Genomic DNA, 18090 nt, shown 5'->3' with positions numbered 1-18090 from the left:
TCAAGAGCCTGGGACCCTGCTTAAACCAGGCAAGGTGGCGAATGGGATCCAAGACCTAATATGGAGGCCTTGAACCTACAAGGCCAAAGCCTCTTTTGTAGTTAGGATTTAATCAAGCATGAAACTATAGAGCTATGGATCCTCCAAGGAGGTTTAATTATTTATCAGTGTGTGTTAAATGGAAAGTACAATTATAGTAGAAGATCCAGAATGGGCATTTGGGGGTTGGCAAGCTTGAAGTTTTAAGACTCAGGCTGACTTGAGAACAACCTGCAGAGGGTGGGCCATCTGGCTGCCCTCTCGGTAGTCTTGCTACCTTGCTTTCCTGTGCCTCCCACCCACCCAGCACCTAGCACTGGCCCCAGGCCTTTGGACAGGTGAGGAAGCTGATGGCTACTCGTCTAGCTGGCACCCCTCAGCATTACTCCATGGGCTGTGTAGATGGAACTGGTTTGGAACCGTCCTGGTTCTTTTTAAAGATTTTATTTATTTATTTGAGAGAGAGAATGAGAGAGAGAGAGAGCATGAGAGGGGGGAGGGTCAGAGGGAGAAGCAGACTCCCTGCTGAGCAGGGAGCCCAATGGGGGACTCGATCTGGGACTCCAGGATCATGACCTGAGCCGAAGGCAGTCGCTTAACCAACTGAGCCACCCAGGCGCCCGGAGCCATCCTGGTTCTTGTGGCAAGTTAAGTATCTCTGGCCCACCTGTTAAATGCTGGTAGCATCTGCCTTCTCCCCATTGTTGTGACAAACCATCCCTATGTATTCCCAAACATTCAGTTCTCCAGTCAAGAACTTCAAAAATGTGCTTGTTTTTCCCACTACACCAAAACCCTTTTGCTCTCTCCCCTTGGCTGACTCTACACTAACTCCAGATAATGCCAGTAAGACTTTTCTCAATTGTTCCTTTTCCCACGGTGTCCTGATTTCAGGCCCTGGCTCTGTCCGGTATTTCAACAAATGCCCACTGAGTACCCCTTTCATGGAGGCTCTGGTCAGGGAGGGGTCAGGGTCAAGGAGAGAATATCAGAGAGGATTCCCTTCAAGCCCTTAATCTCACTGATGACAAAACCGGAACATGGAAGAAAATTTGTGCAAGCCGACAGTCCCAATTCATCATCCCACATTCAGTCCATCACACTGGTCACTTCTTAAGCACAAAGTAGTTTGAGTGTGAAGGTATTGGAAGAGTTGGAATTTTGAACCATTTATCCTGGAATTGCAGAGGTGAAATACATAGCCCATAGCCACTATTCTCTAGAACCTATAAGAAACACAGTCCTTAGTCCCACTCTAGCACAAGATGAGGGACAAAGACGGTGTCGTAGATAATTAAATAATGTGAAGAGATGGAGGAACTCAACTTTTTAAATTCTGATTACATGTTATTGTTTAATGTTAAAAAATAAAAACATTAAAATCCTAGCAAATTTAGATATGCTTGTCATGGAAAGTTTAAAGTCCCTAATGATCCACCCATCAAAGATTTCCTTTGTGTGTATATTAACATATCGAATACTATCGTACAAAAAATAGGCTTGCTCTTCAGTTTGCAATGTGCTGTTCTCTCTGAGCATCTATTCCCATAAACACCTCAGTTTACCTGTTTCTTTTATAAGCTGTGAGTGTCTGTTCTATGAACGAACCAGGAATTACTAATTGATCCCTTTTTCATGGACATGGAGTTCTTTCCAGTTTTCCTCTATTGCAGATGATGCTGAAATAATTCTTGCACATGCATATTTTTGCACAATTGTGCATTTCTGGACAATACATCCCTGCAAGGAGGACTGCTAAGTCAAAGCCAATGCGCATTTTAATTTTAATAAAGTATTGCTAAATATCTCTCCCCAAATGACGGGACTTCACTGACGCTCCCATCAACATTGAACCGGAGTGCCTCTTTCTTTACATCGTCATCCACACTGGGTTTTCACGGAGCTTTTAAATTTTGGAACTAAGTTTTGTTTTGTTTTTAAAGATTTTATTTATTTATTTGACAGAGAGAGACACAGCAAGAGAGGGAACACAAGCAGGGGGAGTGGGAGAGGGAGAAGTGGGCTTCCTGATTCCTGCGGGGCTCCATCCCAGGACCCTGGGATCATGACCTGAGCCAAAGGCAGATGCTTAACGACTGAGCCACCCAGGCGCCCCTGGAACTAAGTATTTTTAAAGAGACCAGTGTTCCCATTTGATACAATTTAAGTTCATTTTTCATGTTTGTTATCTCTTTCATCAGAGTACAAGGGGTTTAAAGGGTTACATTTTAGATAGGCATTTCTTAAAAGGGTTTCATTTTTGCTTTATACCTGTAGGTTTTTGGAAACCTGAAGCTAAAATCTAGTTTCTTCCCAATCTTTTTTCCTGTGTTTCCTGCTGGAGCTGGCTTGTTCACTGGCCCCTGGCCCACAGGCTGCTGGAGGTGGAGGCACTGGTTTTCTCAGGGCTATTCATACAGGGAAATAGCCCATTTCCAAGGCCCCACAACTTGGTGGGGACCAGGGCTGAAGAGACTTCTTGACGCTGGCTGATTTTTTAAGCTAAGCTCCCCCTCAAAACGGGCTTCCCCCAGCAGGCTTTAGAGGACACATTTCCTAACCCAGATGGCCTCGCCAGCCTGGACACCTGGCGGGGGAGAGTGAGCTGGCACCTCCTGTGTCCCTATTAGTGCTGCTTCGGTGATGGTGCTGATGGTCTCAGCTGTGCTCATTCCGCCCTCCCCCAGGAATGCTGGGGGGATGGAGATGGGTTTGGCCAAGGAGCCTTTCCACAGTGGCTCCGCTCAAGCACCAGTTAAGCCAAGGGTGGATAAATTATCCTTCCTTGGAAGGTCACTGTTATGGGATGCCCTTCTTTTTAAAGTCAAATTAAGAAGAAAGAAGATTATCTCTAGAAAAAAGTAGTGCAATGACCCTGGTTCTGGGTGCTCTCCGTCTGTTCTTTCTGCCTTTCTCCCTCCCAGCCCCTAGGACACACCCTGATAACACACCTTTATACCTCTTTGGGGGACACACGGATCCCTGCTTCTCTCCAGCCTGTTCAGGGAATGACCTTGGTATTAGTCATTCACACACTAGTATGAATGTAGGGCAACTGATTTTAGATAGGAGGCCACCGTAGGTAAGGAATGAGCTTCAGGTAGGGTCTTTTAAGGTGTAGTTCCTTACTCTCTGAAATCACTCCATCAAAACAATCCTCTCTTTTTTATCAAGTGGATTCAGAGTGCTGAGATAGTTAGACAAGGCAGGAGGTGGAGTAATACTGTCCTCTGGAATCCAAATGATTTCGGAAACCTTGCAGTCCCCAACCACCCATACCTGAGTGATGACATCCGAAAATATATTTTCTGTTTTTATTTATTTATTTATTTATTTATTTATTTATTTATTTATTAAGATTTTATTTATTTATTTGACAGAGAGAGACAGCGAGAGAAGGAACACAAGCAGGGGGAGTGGGAGAGGGAGAAGCAGGCTTCCCGCTGAGCAGGGAGCCCGATGTGGGGCTCGATCCCAGGACCCTATGATCACGACCTGAGCCGAAGGCAGGTGCTTAAGGACTGAGCCAACCAGGTGCCCCTATTCTCTGTTTTTTAAAAGGTCTTTTAATTTAAAATGTATGCTATACACACACAAGGCTTCACAGTTTTTCAAATGGGTAGTGAAAATAAAATAAAAAAGTGAATCTGAAGTGTTAAGGCAGGCAGGGGTGATGAAGATTTTACTTGTGGGACTGTTACCCTCAAGCTATAGTAATTCTCCAGAATGAACAAAGACACGGCAGCATCCCATACATCCTGGCCTGTTCTCAGGCTGACATCTGCATGGTGACACATTACTGACAGGTAGCACAATGAACTGAAAACATATCAATCCAAAGGCCAGCTCAGGGAAAGCCTTGTTAAATTATAACATGGTCCAGAAGCTCCGTTGCCAGAATTGTTGGCCAAGGGACAGGACACAGGTGGCCAGTGGTCATTTTTAGGGTTAGGGTCCTGATTTGAGGAATTACATTTCCTGACAACCAGACGGGATATTCAGAACATCACATTACCAGATGATCTTTGCCTTACCTGACAACAACCGGTTGCCATAGGATGCCTCCCAGGGTTGGGTTGATGGGAGAGAACTGGCTGACTCACCCTGCATTTCTGTGGATGACATCAACATCCTGGCATTGGCGGCAACATGAGAGCCACCCTTTGTAAAGTTTGTATCTCTTTTGGGGTATTCAATCAACAGTGGCTTTTCTCTCCTGCTGTCTTGGCCTTTGCTGGTCAGCCTGAGCTTTCTACTTGCAAAATCATGGGCTTCTCATTCTGAAAGAGACCCTAGGGCTCATCCAGTCTACCCGATTGCAAATTGGAAAACTGAGACATCCCTCTTGAAACCAGTGTTGCCTCCAGGTCATGCAAAGTCCCATAGATACCAAGGAAGGAAAGGCTAGCCTTGGGGGACTTTTCTGGTATGCTGCATGTTCCAGATTCCCTTAACAGGCAAGCCTGGAAAGTTATTTCTGTCAAAGGCACAGGGCACAAAGTTTTAAGCAGGTAAAGTATAGAATATTCATTTTCTTAGCTGGAACGAACTTTGGAGAAGAGCTCTTCCTGCCCCTCACTGTCAGAAAAAGATACTGAAGTCCAGAGTGGTTCCAGGGTTCATCCAAGGGGACGGAGTTTTAAGGCAGACTTATGGTAGGTTGGGTTGAGCTCCAGGGTATTGATGAAGTTTCAGCCCAGGGTGTTAACCAAGGAGGAGGAGGAGGAAAGAGGATGAGAGAAGGGAATCCTGCCGATGGAGGCATGTACTCTAAGGCACCCAAGAGAGAAGGTGTAGAAGGCAGCTGTGGGTCACAGGAGACCTTTACAGATCTGCACCTCAGTGGGCAGATGCTAAAGGCATCATTACTCATAATGCTGTCAGCCTGGCCTGCTCCTCCATGAAGCTGTGATATCAGGAGCTCAGTAAAATAATGTGTCCCACAGAATGTATTTCATTAAGTTCTGGTCTAGAAACATTTCTGTGGAGGTTGGGAGACTGTGAGGATGCCATGAAATGGGCTAGAGGTGGGTCTGTCCAGGAGCTCTCAGACGTGGGAGTGGTCACTCCTCTCCTGCCAGCCCCTGGCTCAATAATGCACCAGTGGGGAGTGTCAGGAGCTGCAGGAGGGCTCCTCTGCCGAGCTTGGGTCTGGAGCAATTGGCTGTACAGGGCAGAAAATGGAGTAGACCTGGCCTGTGGCTCTGCCACCAGGCAACAAGCAGATCCTGCCATCAAGGTGGCACTCTCCGTGGCTGAAAAACCAGGGACATGGCCAGTGTGCCCCGAGTGGCAAGGGTACCCTCATATGAGTCCTCTGCTCTGTCTTCTTTTTGGACCCCTCACCTCGAGCCCCTTCCCCCATAGTCCGTCCCGCTTAAGTCAAGAAATCTGAATTTGAGGTCAACTGGATTTCTTTATAGGGCTGGCTTTCTGGCTCTCCCCATGATCCCATCTCCCTAAGAGGCCTCCTGATGGCAAGCTCCCTAATAGTTGCCGAAGGAGGCAGAAGTCCATGGGCAAAGCTATCAGATCCCCATGGTGAATTGGCTGAACCTCGTATGCATATGGGGTTGTAGATCTGGCAAAGCCACAGCTCCAAAAGAGAATGCAAAAGGTCCTATAAGTTGGCCTCCTGCCCCCACAAACATGGTAATTCCAAATGTCACCTTGGCATTTTCTTCTCAAATAAATTCTGTCTTGTTCATATCACAAGGAAACTGGAAATACGGACTTGAGAACTTCTGTGTTTATTTCTCAGTCCTCTGATTGACTTGCTGTGTGACATGTTGAACTATTACATTTCTTTCATGGATAAATGTGAACATGAGCTTTGAGATTTTTATCTTTTGAGTACTGGAGGCCTGTGGTTTATTTTGAGTCAAAGAAAAGTGTTTGGACTTCTGTATTTTGGGTGTATATGTTTGTGTGTTTATAAAAAAGGATACATGGCAAAGAGTAGCTTAATATTAATGGATGGTGAAGAGCCATATGGATTTAAAAAAAAAATCGCAGATGATTCAAAAGGTTAGGAGCCATCCTGATAACATTGCCATCAGGTGTGGGGAAGATTTGGATAGAAGTTCTATGTCTGGGGGCGCCTGGGTGGCTCAGTTGGTTAAGCGACTGCCTTCGGCTCAGGTCATGGTCCTGGAGTCCCTGGATCGAGTCCCGCATCGGGCTCCCTGCTCGGCAGGGAGTCTGCTTCTCCCTCTGACCCTCCTCCCTCTCGTGCTCTCTGTCTCTCAGTCTCTCTCTCTCAAATAAATAAATAAAATCTTTAAAAAAAAAAAAAAAGAAGTCCTATGTCTGATTCTTAAGAAAACAGAAGTCATGACATAGGAGTACACTGAATTTGGAGAGGTGCTTTGCCTCTCAGAACACATGAAAGATTTTTATGCTTCAGTTCTTCTAATGTTCTTGTGAAACAGGAGAGATGCAGAAAAAAAACCCATTTTGAAGATGGAGAAACAAAAACACAGAAGGTAATGTTGACACAGTAATTCTGGGACAGAGGTGGGATTTGAATCCGGAGTTTGTTTGTTTTTAGGATTTTATTTATTTATTTGAGAGAGAGAGAGGCGCACGGTTGCACAGACACACACACACACACACACACACACACGAGGAGCGGAGGGAGGACAAGCTGACTTTCCACTGAGTGGGGACCCTGAGATCATGACGCGAGCCAAAGGCAGACGCTTAACTGACTTAGCCACCTGGGGACCCTGAATCCAGAGTTTCTTATGTGTCCTGGGATACAGCACAGAGGGCTGCAAGGAGGGCGAGTGTGCTTTGGTGTTGGAGCTTCTTCATCACGGAGATGCTTGCTCCTGCTAATTCCAAGTGAGCGCTGGCCACGTGGGGTGGGAGCTTGGGGCTTCCTGGATCAGGATCTACACAGCTGTTTTCATTTTCACAAATGACCTCCTTGACCTACGGGGCCGGGGTGGGGGGGGAATAATCAATTAAAATACTCTGATAGATATACTCATTTGGAATTTATCTTGCTGATTTATATTAGGAAAAACAAACTGTTTTCTAAGAAACAAATATTAAAAGTGTGTTTTTGAGGTTAACAGTGTATCTTTATTCTTTTTTTTCTTTCTTTTTTTTTTTTTTTAAAGATTTTATTTATTTATTTGAGAGAGAGAGAATGAGAGACAGAGAGCATGAGAGGGAGGAGGGTCAGAGGGAGAAGCAGACTCCCTGCTGAGCAGGGAGCCCGATGCGGGACTCGATCCCGGGACTCCAGGATCATGACCTGAGCCGAAGGCAGTTGCTTAACCAACTGAGCCACCCAGGCGCCCAACAGTGTATCTTTAATGTATGCATGTATGAAAAAAGAAATTTAGAAACTGCTATGATGTTTACTTTTAACTGCAGATATTTATAGACAGGTTGAGCAAGACAGACTTGGTGCCAGAGACACAGATTTGGTGTGGGTCACTGTTTATATAGAAAGATTGGGTTTTATGCTGTGTCCTGGGGGATGGAGGATGTTTCCTAGTTTGGGAGATAGAAATGGTAGGGTTGATAGTTCTCTAGTATTCGGTACCACACTGTATTTTTCAACAGAGAGGAGGTCAGAGGGATACTGATCAAAGTTCAAGAAGATACTCCATACTGTGTGGGGTTGCTAAATATCAAATGAGCTTCAAGTCCAGCCCTTAATTCCTCATTAAAACACCTACTGAGGGATTCTACAATTTCCCCTTAACTCACGTATTCACTCCATGGAGAAAGCTCACGCTTTTCCATCTCCTAAATCACCGGTGGAGGATATACATTAGGATTACCTTTCTGGAGAGCCATTTGGCAGCAGGGATCCAAGGCTTTACAATGTGAGTACTCTGACCCAGCGATTGCATGTTTAGGAATTTACCGTAGGGACAGAGAGTTACGTACACCATGCATGAACGAGGCTGTGCATCCAACGTTGTTCATGGTAGCAGAACACTGGAGATGCCCTGAGTTTCCAGCAGAATGAGGGTGGCTAAGTCATGGTTCTTCCACATAAGGCCATGCTGGCATCCACGCATTCCACATTGTTTATTAAGCTCCTACTGTGTGCCATTCACACAGAAGGGGCGATGTCAGGGCTGATACGGTTTCAGCACACCTGAAGTTCAAAATTTTGTTGTTGATTTCATACAGTGTGAAGTGAAGAAAGGAAAAAAAAAAAGGGCACAAAATGTATTTACGGTGTGCTCTCACTTTCGTTGTATGAATAGAAAAACTTGGAAGGCAGTCTGAATTAACAGAGGTATAGAGGCTTTGGGCAATGGGCTTATATCCATGCATTTTTTTCCCCTTTTAATTCTTCTCTAGTTTCCAAGTTTTCCATAGTGACCATTATGATTTTTATAATATTTTTTAAAGATTTTATTTTATTTATTTGACAGAGAGAGAGACACAGCGAGAGCAGGAACACAAGTAGGAGGAGTGGGAGAGGGAGAAGCAGGCTTCCCGCGGAGCAGGGAGCCGGATGTGGGGCTCGATCCCAGAACCCTGGGATTATGACCTGAGCCGAAGGCAGACGCTTAACGACTAAGCCACCCAGGTGCCCCTATAATTTTTTTTAAATATGACTTTGAAGATAGAGAAAAAGAAGTGAACAGACCTGGGTTCTAGATCCAACTCTTCCTTAAACTCTTGGTGAGCTCTTGAGTGAGTCAGAGAAGCTCGTGAACAGCCTGGAGGAAGAGGTCTCTGAAGCCTCCAGCTTGAGGTTCCCAGATCCCAAGCTCTTGTCTCTTCTGAGGACACTGGGGGATTGTGCTGCAGGGCTGGGCTGGGAGCTTCCCCAGGAGGCAAGACTGCAGCCAGGCTGCTGAGTCCCCAGTCCCTGGGCACTTCCAGTCTCCTGGGTTCTGGTCCTCTAGGCATCTGGTGATGGACTCAAAGGAGAAAAGAGTTTGTGTATTGGGCATATGGTAATTAAATTAAGGAAGTGCCTCTCACCTAGCAAATAAAAATTGACTTGCATTATCTCAGCCAAATGTCACTGCACCCTGAGAAAACAGATGACAGCAGTTCCATTGATTGAACCATATCCGGTGCCAGGTATGGTATGCAAAGCATTTTGCAGACATTTTCCTAGTTGAGGCTCCTGGCATGCCCTGAAGTGGGTACTCATCACCCCTATTTTATAGGTGGGGACCTTCAACAGAAAGCAGCTAACCTAAGCAGGTCACTTGGGTAGAAAAGGCTGGGACTCCAACTCCCCCTCTGCCTGCTCTAAGCAGCGTCTCTAACCTCTCCTCTGTTCTGCCTCCCCCTCCAAGAGGCTGGCTCTCCTGTCACCATACACACAAGTGTCTAAAGTCAGGGCCGTGTGTGAGGGCAAGTGACAGAGTGCTGGCAGAGACTTAGAATGGGCACAGTCTTATTTCTGATGAAACCGGATGCAGAGCAGGCTATTAGCTGCCTTTTCTGGGAGGTTATAAATGAGGAAATTGGGGTTTCACACAGACACACACACACACAGAGAAAATATCATCTCCCTTGTGAAAACTGTAATAAACTTTCCTCCTGCTTGTGATTTGAAATCAAAGGCCAACTATTATACCTCATATCTATACTACATCTCACAAAAGAGTGAAACCCTTATACCAAGACCTGACCTTTGTTGTTTGACTGTTTTTCTTGAAATATTTTCCTTGCTGGTTCCAGCTTTGCTTATTTAGTAGGTATTTAGGTATTTAAAAATTTGTGAGACATACAGGAGATATCAGGGACACACAGATGGGAAACTGTAAGTTAAAAGGAGGAGAAAGAATTGTTTCTTTTCCCCATTGAAACAATGTTTCTATCAATATGATAGATACTATATCCTGTGTTTCAATTTCAGTTCCTCTGTAGTTCAGATTCTTCTGATTCATTTTATATACCATGGCCAGATTAATGTTTCTAAAATACCACTTTCATGTTATCATCTCCTACTTTACTTAGAACACTCAGTGGCTCCCCATCATCTAAAATACAAACTTGTGGGTTTTGAACCCAGGTTCCTTCGTAATCTGTCTGCAACTTTACCTTTCCAGCCATCTTCCCAGTTATTCCCATGAGGGATCCTCTTGCTCAGATGAACTCGTCTCTGCCGTGGTTCTCTGAATATACCCTTGACCTTCCTCACTTTGAGTATTTGCTTTACTGCTCAGTGCAGGAAAGAACCAAGTGGAAAGTTCTCCCTTCCCTTTTCCTTTCTCTGAAGTCCTACCCTTTCTTTCGGGCACTAGTCACATTTTCCTTTTTTTAAAAAAGGAGTAAACAGGGCGCCTGGGTGGCTCAGTTGGTTAAGCGACTGCGTTTGGCTCAGGTCATGATCCTGGAGTCCCTGGATCGAGTCCCGCATCGGGCTCCCTGCTTGGCAGGGAGTCTGCTTCTCCCTCTGACCCTCCCCCCTCTCATGCTCTCTCTCTATCTCATTCTCTCTCAAATAAATAAATAAAATCTTTAAAAAAAATGAGTAAACAAACAAAAAAAATGAGTAAACATTCCTTGACTATCGCAGCCTGGGATGACCTGGGTTACCCTATCACTTACTATCTGCAGTTGGAGTTCCTGTGGGGCTAGACCAGCTCAGTGCATTGCATATCACAGGAGCTCCATAAGCACCCAACTGAACTGCTAACAAGGAGTGCTTCCTGGCCCGGCCGCAAAATACTGCTACACCAAGACAGGACCTCTTACCCTTCAGAAAACAAATAGTAATTCTTCTAGTCGTGTGCTCAAAATGCATATGTTGGGGGTATTAGTTAATTATTTGTCATGCACTTGCCACCCATGACTAATCCTATGATATGACTGAAATGGAAGCCCAGAGGTGAAAATACTTCTATGACCTCACAAAGCCTAGCGTGTTGGTGGAACCAGTATTTGAACCCGCATTTCCTCCTGCTAACTTATTAGGGCCACTGTTCCTTTTAAACCATGAGTCATAGGCCATCAGAAACTTCTGTAAATATTCTGGTGGCTTTTGTCATCCTCCCTTTTTTTCTCTAAAGGGCCAGACAGTAAATATTTTAGGCTCTGCAGGCTCTGTGGTTTCTGTTGCAACTGCTCAACTCTGGCCCTGGAGTGGGAAAGCACCCAGGGCCACTGCGGAACCTACTGGGAGTGGCTGTGTGCCAACACAGTTTTATTTACAAAAGCAGGCTGTGGCCTGGATTTGGCCTGCAGCAGGTGGTAGTCTGCTGACCCCCTGCGATAGACGGTTCCCCTCTCTCTGTTCCTCACATCGGTCCGGAAAGTCAAGTTTAGGCGTAAGAAATTTTCAGTTTGAATTCTGAGCAGGCCCCACAATTGTATACAGGCTAACGTGTGAATTATGTCTGTGGCTCAGAAGCCTGGCTGCTTAGGCTAAAGGGGGAAGTTGCAGATGTTCAAGCAATAGTCTGTGTGCCTAATGAGCAGTAGACAACTGGTCATTCCATGAACATGGGTGTTGGTCTCAAGGGGATCATACTGGGGACACTCTCAGCATTGGGGGCACATAACCCCCTGAACTAACCAGCCTGAGGCTCTCCCCACCCAACCTGAGTATTCCCTTATGCCCAGAGTTTACACCTATAATCCACAGGCTGTCCCATTTCTCACATGTGAAGGTGGACCCCAAGAAAAGTCATAATTACAACAAATGAGGTACAGTGAGCTCCCCGGTCATGTCATCACCCACAGTTTTTATTGGTGGCAGAGTGAAGTGATCCATCTGCATGGAGGTAAAGGAGCGTTGTAGGGAATCGTTCTTAGGAATGGCTGAGATACCTCTCTCCTGAAAGGAACAGGTAGGTTTGGGGGAAAAAAGTCTTAAAAACTGTGGGTCCAGCTCACCTCCATGACTCCATCTAAGAACATGCACATACTAAAGGCAGCCCCCAACAAATCAATGAGGTCAGCAAGTTTATTCTGGTTCTGCTCTTCTGAGGGGGAGAGCTATTTGCTTTTTTTTTTTCAACAGAGACAGCATAAGATCCGGGACCGAGAACACACAAGTTTTTCCACAGTCTTCAAGGTGTTGTGGAAAATATCAGAAAATCCTAATTAATTCCAGGAAAGAATTTCAATGGTTTCTTTAAAAAAATTTTTTTCTGAACTTTAAAGTATAGTTGACACAATGTTACATGAGTTTCAAGTGTCCAACATAGTGATTCCATGTTTTGCTGTGCTTGCCCCAAGTGTAGAATTTTGGTGGCCGCTTGATCCTTAAACTACAAAGAAAGAAAAGGAGGAAAGGTTTTAAATCTTTATGCTTGGGAGAAAACACCCTGGTTTTAGGCAGTTAATGTAAATCGTGAGCAAATCATTCTTTAAGTTGACTCTTACCTCTTATTCTATTTAATTCTCTTTATTTTCTACATAATAATAGTAAACCCTTGCCGGGCATTTAGCCTGCGCCCTGCATGCCTGTGGGGTGCTTTACATATGCCGATTTATTTAATCCTCGGGCAGCCCGGGGAGGGTCGGCAGTCTTACATCCCCATTTCACAGGTGAGGACAGGAAGGCGCTAAGAGGTGAGATGACTGCCCGCACCCTCACTGTGCTCATACTCATCCGGCCGCCTGCCTCTGTCTTTTAGTTAGTTAGTTGGTTAGTTCTTATTTTAATTCCAGTTAGTTAACATTCAAATACAGCGTGCTTCATCTTTATGCAGGGGCCATGCTAATCTTGTCTGTATTCTCTGTATTGTTCCAATTTTAGCGTCTGTGTTGCCAAATCCTTTAAATGGATGTTGCGACAGTCAGAAATACTCCTTCTAATGGATCCGTTCCTTCTCAGAGCGGACTGACCAGTCCGTCATGCCGTCCCCTACTCGGCAAAGATTTCTCACACTTGCTCTCTGCTGGGTAGGACTCTGCTTCTTTGGCTTGCTCAGAAGCTAGTGGTGCCCCATTGGGGCATGGTGGCTGCCAGCATATGGGGTGAGGTGGGGGAGAGCCCTGTGTGATGTCACCTCCATGAACTGTCTTGAGCCCAGAGAAGCACACCTGTGTCCCGAGGGTGCACCTGTTAGCTAAGCTCACAGGACAGGTGGAGGGAATCAGAAGGCTTGTGTATTAATTGACAGAGATATTACTGAAGGGGTTTGGTGAGCTTGGGAATTGGGAAGGGAAGGCGGGGTGATTTGAGTGTTGAGTGCCATTGGGAAAGTCAGCGGGCCACAGACCCCCCTGTAACTAGCTCCCATTGTTACTGAGACTCCAATCTCAAGGCCAGGGTTAACGCTATCAGGGTGCAGGGTGGGTCTTGGAGGAATGCGTGTAGGGTCCTCCGGTGCTCTGCCCTTCTGCCCACTTCCGCCCCTCCCTCCCTTTCAGGAGGACACTTCAGTATTTTAGATTCGTTAGCACAGTCCACCCTGAGGCTGGGAAGTGGGTATCTCTCTCTCCCTGGGATTTTACGTATGTCTACCCTTCTCTTGCAGAAGGATGGCCTTTTCTGTTCTAGCTGGTGGGGGGAGTAGGGCAGAGCGGAGACCCTGAGAGGTGAGCACCGATAATAATGATGATGACCAGTAACACTATATTAATGGTAAAGTCCAAGGTCTTGCGTTCCACTGGTTTCCTGGGCTCCTCACTGGCCCAAGAAGGTAAAGCACACACCGCCTTGTAGTTTCATCTTTTTTTTTAAAAAATCTCTACACCCACCGTGGGGCTCGCATGCATGACACCGAGATCAAGAGTTGCACACTCCACTGACTGAGCCATCCGGGCCTCCGGTGTCATCATTTTGAACAGAAAATTAGTGGTACCGAAACATAGCAGGTCCTGTCCTGAGTTCGGGGAGGACTGAGGCAGGGGGTTCAGGTAGTTGGGGAGCTGGGCCTCACAGGAGGGACCAGGTTCTTCAGACAGAAAACTGAGTCAGCAGGGAGTGAATCCACCAGAAGCGTTATGCAGATGACGCAGTTGTTCTGAACTGAGTGGGGGAGAGGACCCCCCACTGGCTGGGAGAGGCTGGGATTGGGACCCTGAGGAGGACCCCCGGGTTGGGGAGGACAGGGAGCTGAGGCTACAGCTGTGCCTCACACTAAATTGGGGGCTTCCTTTTCTGTGGTCAGACGGCTCCCTCTTCTCTCCTTGGGTCCCTCCCTCAAGCCCACAGCCTTCAGCTCTCACCGAGGTTTGGACACGTGGACCCACTGTCACCATACCGGGCTTGCTGCAGCCTAATCAGCATCACCTGAACCATAAATGACATCAAAGGAGCCGGCTGGTCACTGACCAAGAGGTTGTGGCCCCAAGGTGACCCATTGTAGAGTCCCACTGTTGCCCACTGACAAGGATTAAACCCTCTGCCCTGCAGGAAACTGAATCAGGGCGCCTTCTGCCCCAGTCTGCCCCACGGGTTTGAGATAGCCCCTCCTTCCCCAGCCCTGCCAGGAAGCTGCCGGGGCCAGAGGCCAGGGAGGCAGGCCTGTGTCACAGAAGGGTAGCCCTTTCTTTCTTGTCTTGGGGTGGGGGGGCGGTGGGCAGGCCAAAAAGCAGGACTAGCAAGGCAGGGTGGCACCTGGCTTGGGGCCCTTTGGATCAGACTGCTGGGTTCAGTCTGCCACTTCTCAGCTGGGTAACCTTTGGTAGGTCTTTCTAACCTGCTTGAGGCCCAGATCCCTCATCTATAAAATGGGGTAATAACACCTGCCTCAAAGAACCCCTAGCTGACCACGAGGAGCTGGCCCGCGAAAAGCCATGACCCGGCTCACAGTAGGCACCCCGGGAGCAGATGCAGGCCCCGTATGGCCTGAGGCCTATTTAATTTGGGAGCCCTCTCTAAGAAAAAATGTAAAATTATAAATATAAAACCAGGTTTATGAGGGAGCACTTATTTCAAATGATGAAATAAAATGTAAAAAATATATATGTTTCAAAAGCTGACATCCCAAACATCACAAAATCCAGAAAAATAACACAAATATCATAAACCGGCTGTTTCACACATGTCTGCATGACTTTTTTTTCCTACATTTTTGGGCTGTGTGCCCTTTGATGCCTTCTTCCTATGACAGTGATTTTAGAATGGCATTTTCCTCAAGAGAACAGCAAGGTAATTCAGTCATTCCTCTAGCATAGTTCGTCGGGGCTTGTTTTTCATTCTTGATGGATTAGGGAAAAAACTTGTTTGCTTCACAAGCAGTTATTGGTAATGTCATGTAAATTTTTAGGATTATTGGGCGCCTGGGTGGCTCAGATGGTTAAGCGTCTGCCTTAGGCTCAGGTCATGATCCTAGGGTCCTGGGATTGAGTCCTGCATCGGGCTCCCTGCTAGGCGGGAGCCTGCTTCTCCCTCTGCCTCTGCCCCCCCCCCCCCACCTCTCATGAATAAATAAATAAAACATTAAAAAAAAATTTTTTTTACGATTATTGTCACATGTCGGGGAAACTTTCTCAGGTTTTTTTCATGTCTGAGCCATAGGGTTTCAGGACATTTAAGTGTTTCTGTGCGGTGACTAAGCTTAAATACTGAAGGGCTCATTCCTGGGCCCACTGAAGGGGCCGCGGGAGCGAGGGGTGCTGACGCTTTAAGCCTCAGTATCTGGTGGCAAATCCTCCTTCTCGATAAATGCTAATTAGACCCTATCTAATTATTCCATCTATTGATACTCATCTTTTTAATTTTATAGTTTTAGGATTACTAAAGAATGTGTTCTTACTGATGACAAATACAATCTTACAAGAGTTCGGTGTGCGTGACGATCACTCCTTCTGTATCATTTGTTAATTGTCTACTCCGATCAGCCTACCTCACGTTGATATCTGGGGAGCATTCGATGACATAAAGCAGATAAGACACAGCTCAGCGTCTTCATCTAGTAACTACTCAATAAGCTTAGCCATTGAGACCCGTGTCACCCCTCCATTGGCACCCGATTTGGAGCTGGGGACTTGGAGATATAAAATTGAGACATTGTTCCTCCGAGAGGTAGGGAAGAGACCGGCTTTAGGTCCAACTCTGAGACTGAAGTGGGAGTCAGGTTTTGTCTCAAGTTATAAATAGAATGGTCCTCAGGGTGCCTGGGTGGCTCAGTCGGTTAAATGTCCGACTCTTGATTTCGGCTCAGGTCATGATCTTGGGGCCCTGGGATCAAGCCCCATGTCAGGCTCTGCACTGGACTTGGAGCCTGCTTGAGATTCTTTCTTTCTCCCTCTGTGTCCTGTTCCCTCCCCGCCCAGCTCGCTCTCTCTCAAAAATAAATAAATAATATATTAAGAAAATAGAATGGTCTTCCCCCATTATCCACGAATTCTCTACAGTTAATCTCCATTCATGAATTCTTCAGTCATCAAAAGTACTCTATTAATATAGTCACAGTTACACATTAAGCCATACTTTTAAAGAGCTCAATGATAGTCTTTAGTTGCCTATGTTTCCCCCAAATCTCTTGATTCTTACCAAGTTCAGCCACTAAATTTGTCAAAATATGGTTTGCTATTTTGTAATGTTAAAGACTACTGTGGCAGAAATATCTGTGTACAGGCAGTCAGGAAATCGGAGTGGCCACTAACTCTGCTCGGGTATCTGTTGGGATGCTTTTGGTTGCAAATGACAGAGAAGCCACTTCGATGACAGGGTCAGGCCCACTCACGCCACAGGACTGGAATTTTGGGGGTGCTGTTGAACAAGGAAACTACCTGTGTGTATTCTGTGACATGTGGCCCTAAATCACGTCGCTTCTTTGGGCTTCATTTGCCTCCTTTAATTAGGGGCTCGTCTGACACCATTAGTAAAATCCATCCCAAGAGTAATCTTTAAGATTTTGTTTTCTGTTTACATTAATTGGTTTTTGTAATGAATAAACAAATCTTTTCTGGCCAGTGCTGTCAGGCCAAGAATGTAATTAGTAAATAAATAGCAGTCAGCCTTAGTGACTTTCTTCCTACTCATGAGTTGGAGATTTTGATCTAGAAAAATGAGCCATGGAGGATGTGAGGGAGGAGCCCTGGAACATGGCCCTGCTCCGACTTAGTAAGTGTCTGACTTAGTACGCGGATCTTTTGCGTAGAAAATGCAACTCAGTTGTTCATTCACAGGAGCTCCGGGAAGGTCTGGGCAGGGCTTATGTTTCTTAGCGTAACCATTGGAGGCTTTGCAATGATGCTGGTATCACAAGGAAGCTGAGAGAGGTTGAATTTGGATCCAGAGGGAGCTGGTGTTGGCAGAGGCCAGAGGGACTCTAAATGGCAGTGGGATCGGATCCCTGTGGATAGCTGAGGGTTTCTCGGGACTGAAACCACAGGCCTCAGCTTTCTACTTCATCCACTTCTTCCAGAGCCTTTGGCTAGCCTTGGTCGTAGCACCAGGAGAGCCCTCAAGGAAGCATGTGGAGGTGGTTCGTGACGGAATGAACTCCTCGGCCCTGGTGCCCAAGTCGACGTGGGAATGCCGCGGATGTGAAGATGTTGCAGGTGCTGGAGATGGCTGTGAGCTGTGGGAGCATGTCTCCTCCACACCTCCAGTGCCCTGGGCTGTGTGAAGACTCCGGGGCACGTGTGGGGCACAGGGCTGCCTCGGTAGGGAGCCTTACCCTTCTGTCCAGGATCTGTGGGAAAAGGTTAATCTGATTGGTAGCGCAGTCAGTATATTTTCATGGCGACTTGCTGATTTTTGAATCTGTTTGTAGAGTTGGCAAAGGTTGATCTGTGCCTCGATCTAATTCTCTGTAATTTAGCTTTTGGAAGATAGTTCTGGTGTGGTGGGTCAGTCGTGTTTCTAAACTGGCAGGCAATAACTAGCTCACTTAGTGTGCAAAGTGCAAAAGACAGAGTTCAAAATGGTTTCTGGTGAAATGGAAGCATTAGCTGGAAGTGAAACTATCAGATCTTGATCCCAGTGGTTGTAGCATATGGAGAAAAGTTCATTTGTTGGCTTGGGGGAGGGTAGAGTGTGGATTGAAGAGAGAGTAGGTTGTTCTATGAGTTGCGTAACGGGCACCTTCCTAACAGCTTGTTCCTTCTGCGGGCCCATCGGAACGGGAGGTGGGAATAGACCTAGAGTTTCAGGCCTGGCCTCTGGAGCAGTCGCTGTCATGGGTTATTTGTTGTTGTTTTCAC

At 46.3% G+C, this 18090-nt stretch overlaps 1 protein-coding gene and 1 non-coding gene across 6 annotated transcripts in view; one reads left to right on the top strand and one right to left on the bottom strand.

Moving 5' to 3' along the window:
• FOXN3 (forkhead box N3) overlaps positions 1 to 18090 on the top strand; it is a 394185-nt gene that overhangs the window by 137761 nt on the left and 238334 nt on the right. The window lies entirely within an intron of this gene.
• LOC123862604 (U6 spliceosomal RNA) lies at positions 12650 to 12761 on the bottom strand. The gene has a single exon (XR_006795299.2). It is a non-coding gene; the product is annotated as a U6 spliceosomal RNA (small nuclear RNA).

Source organism: Mirounga angustirostris, unplaced genomic scaffold (assembly GCF_029215605.1).
Source record: "Mirounga angustirostris isolate CCGP_5_RB_7025 unplaced genomic scaffold, mMirAng1.0.hap1 SCAF_9, whole genome shotgun sequence".
In the NCBI taxonomy this organism is placed as follows: Eukaryota; Metazoa; Chordata; class Mammalia; order Carnivora; family Phocidae; genus Mirounga; species Mirounga angustirostris.
This window is presented reverse-complemented; position numbering and strand designations above follow the sequence as displayed.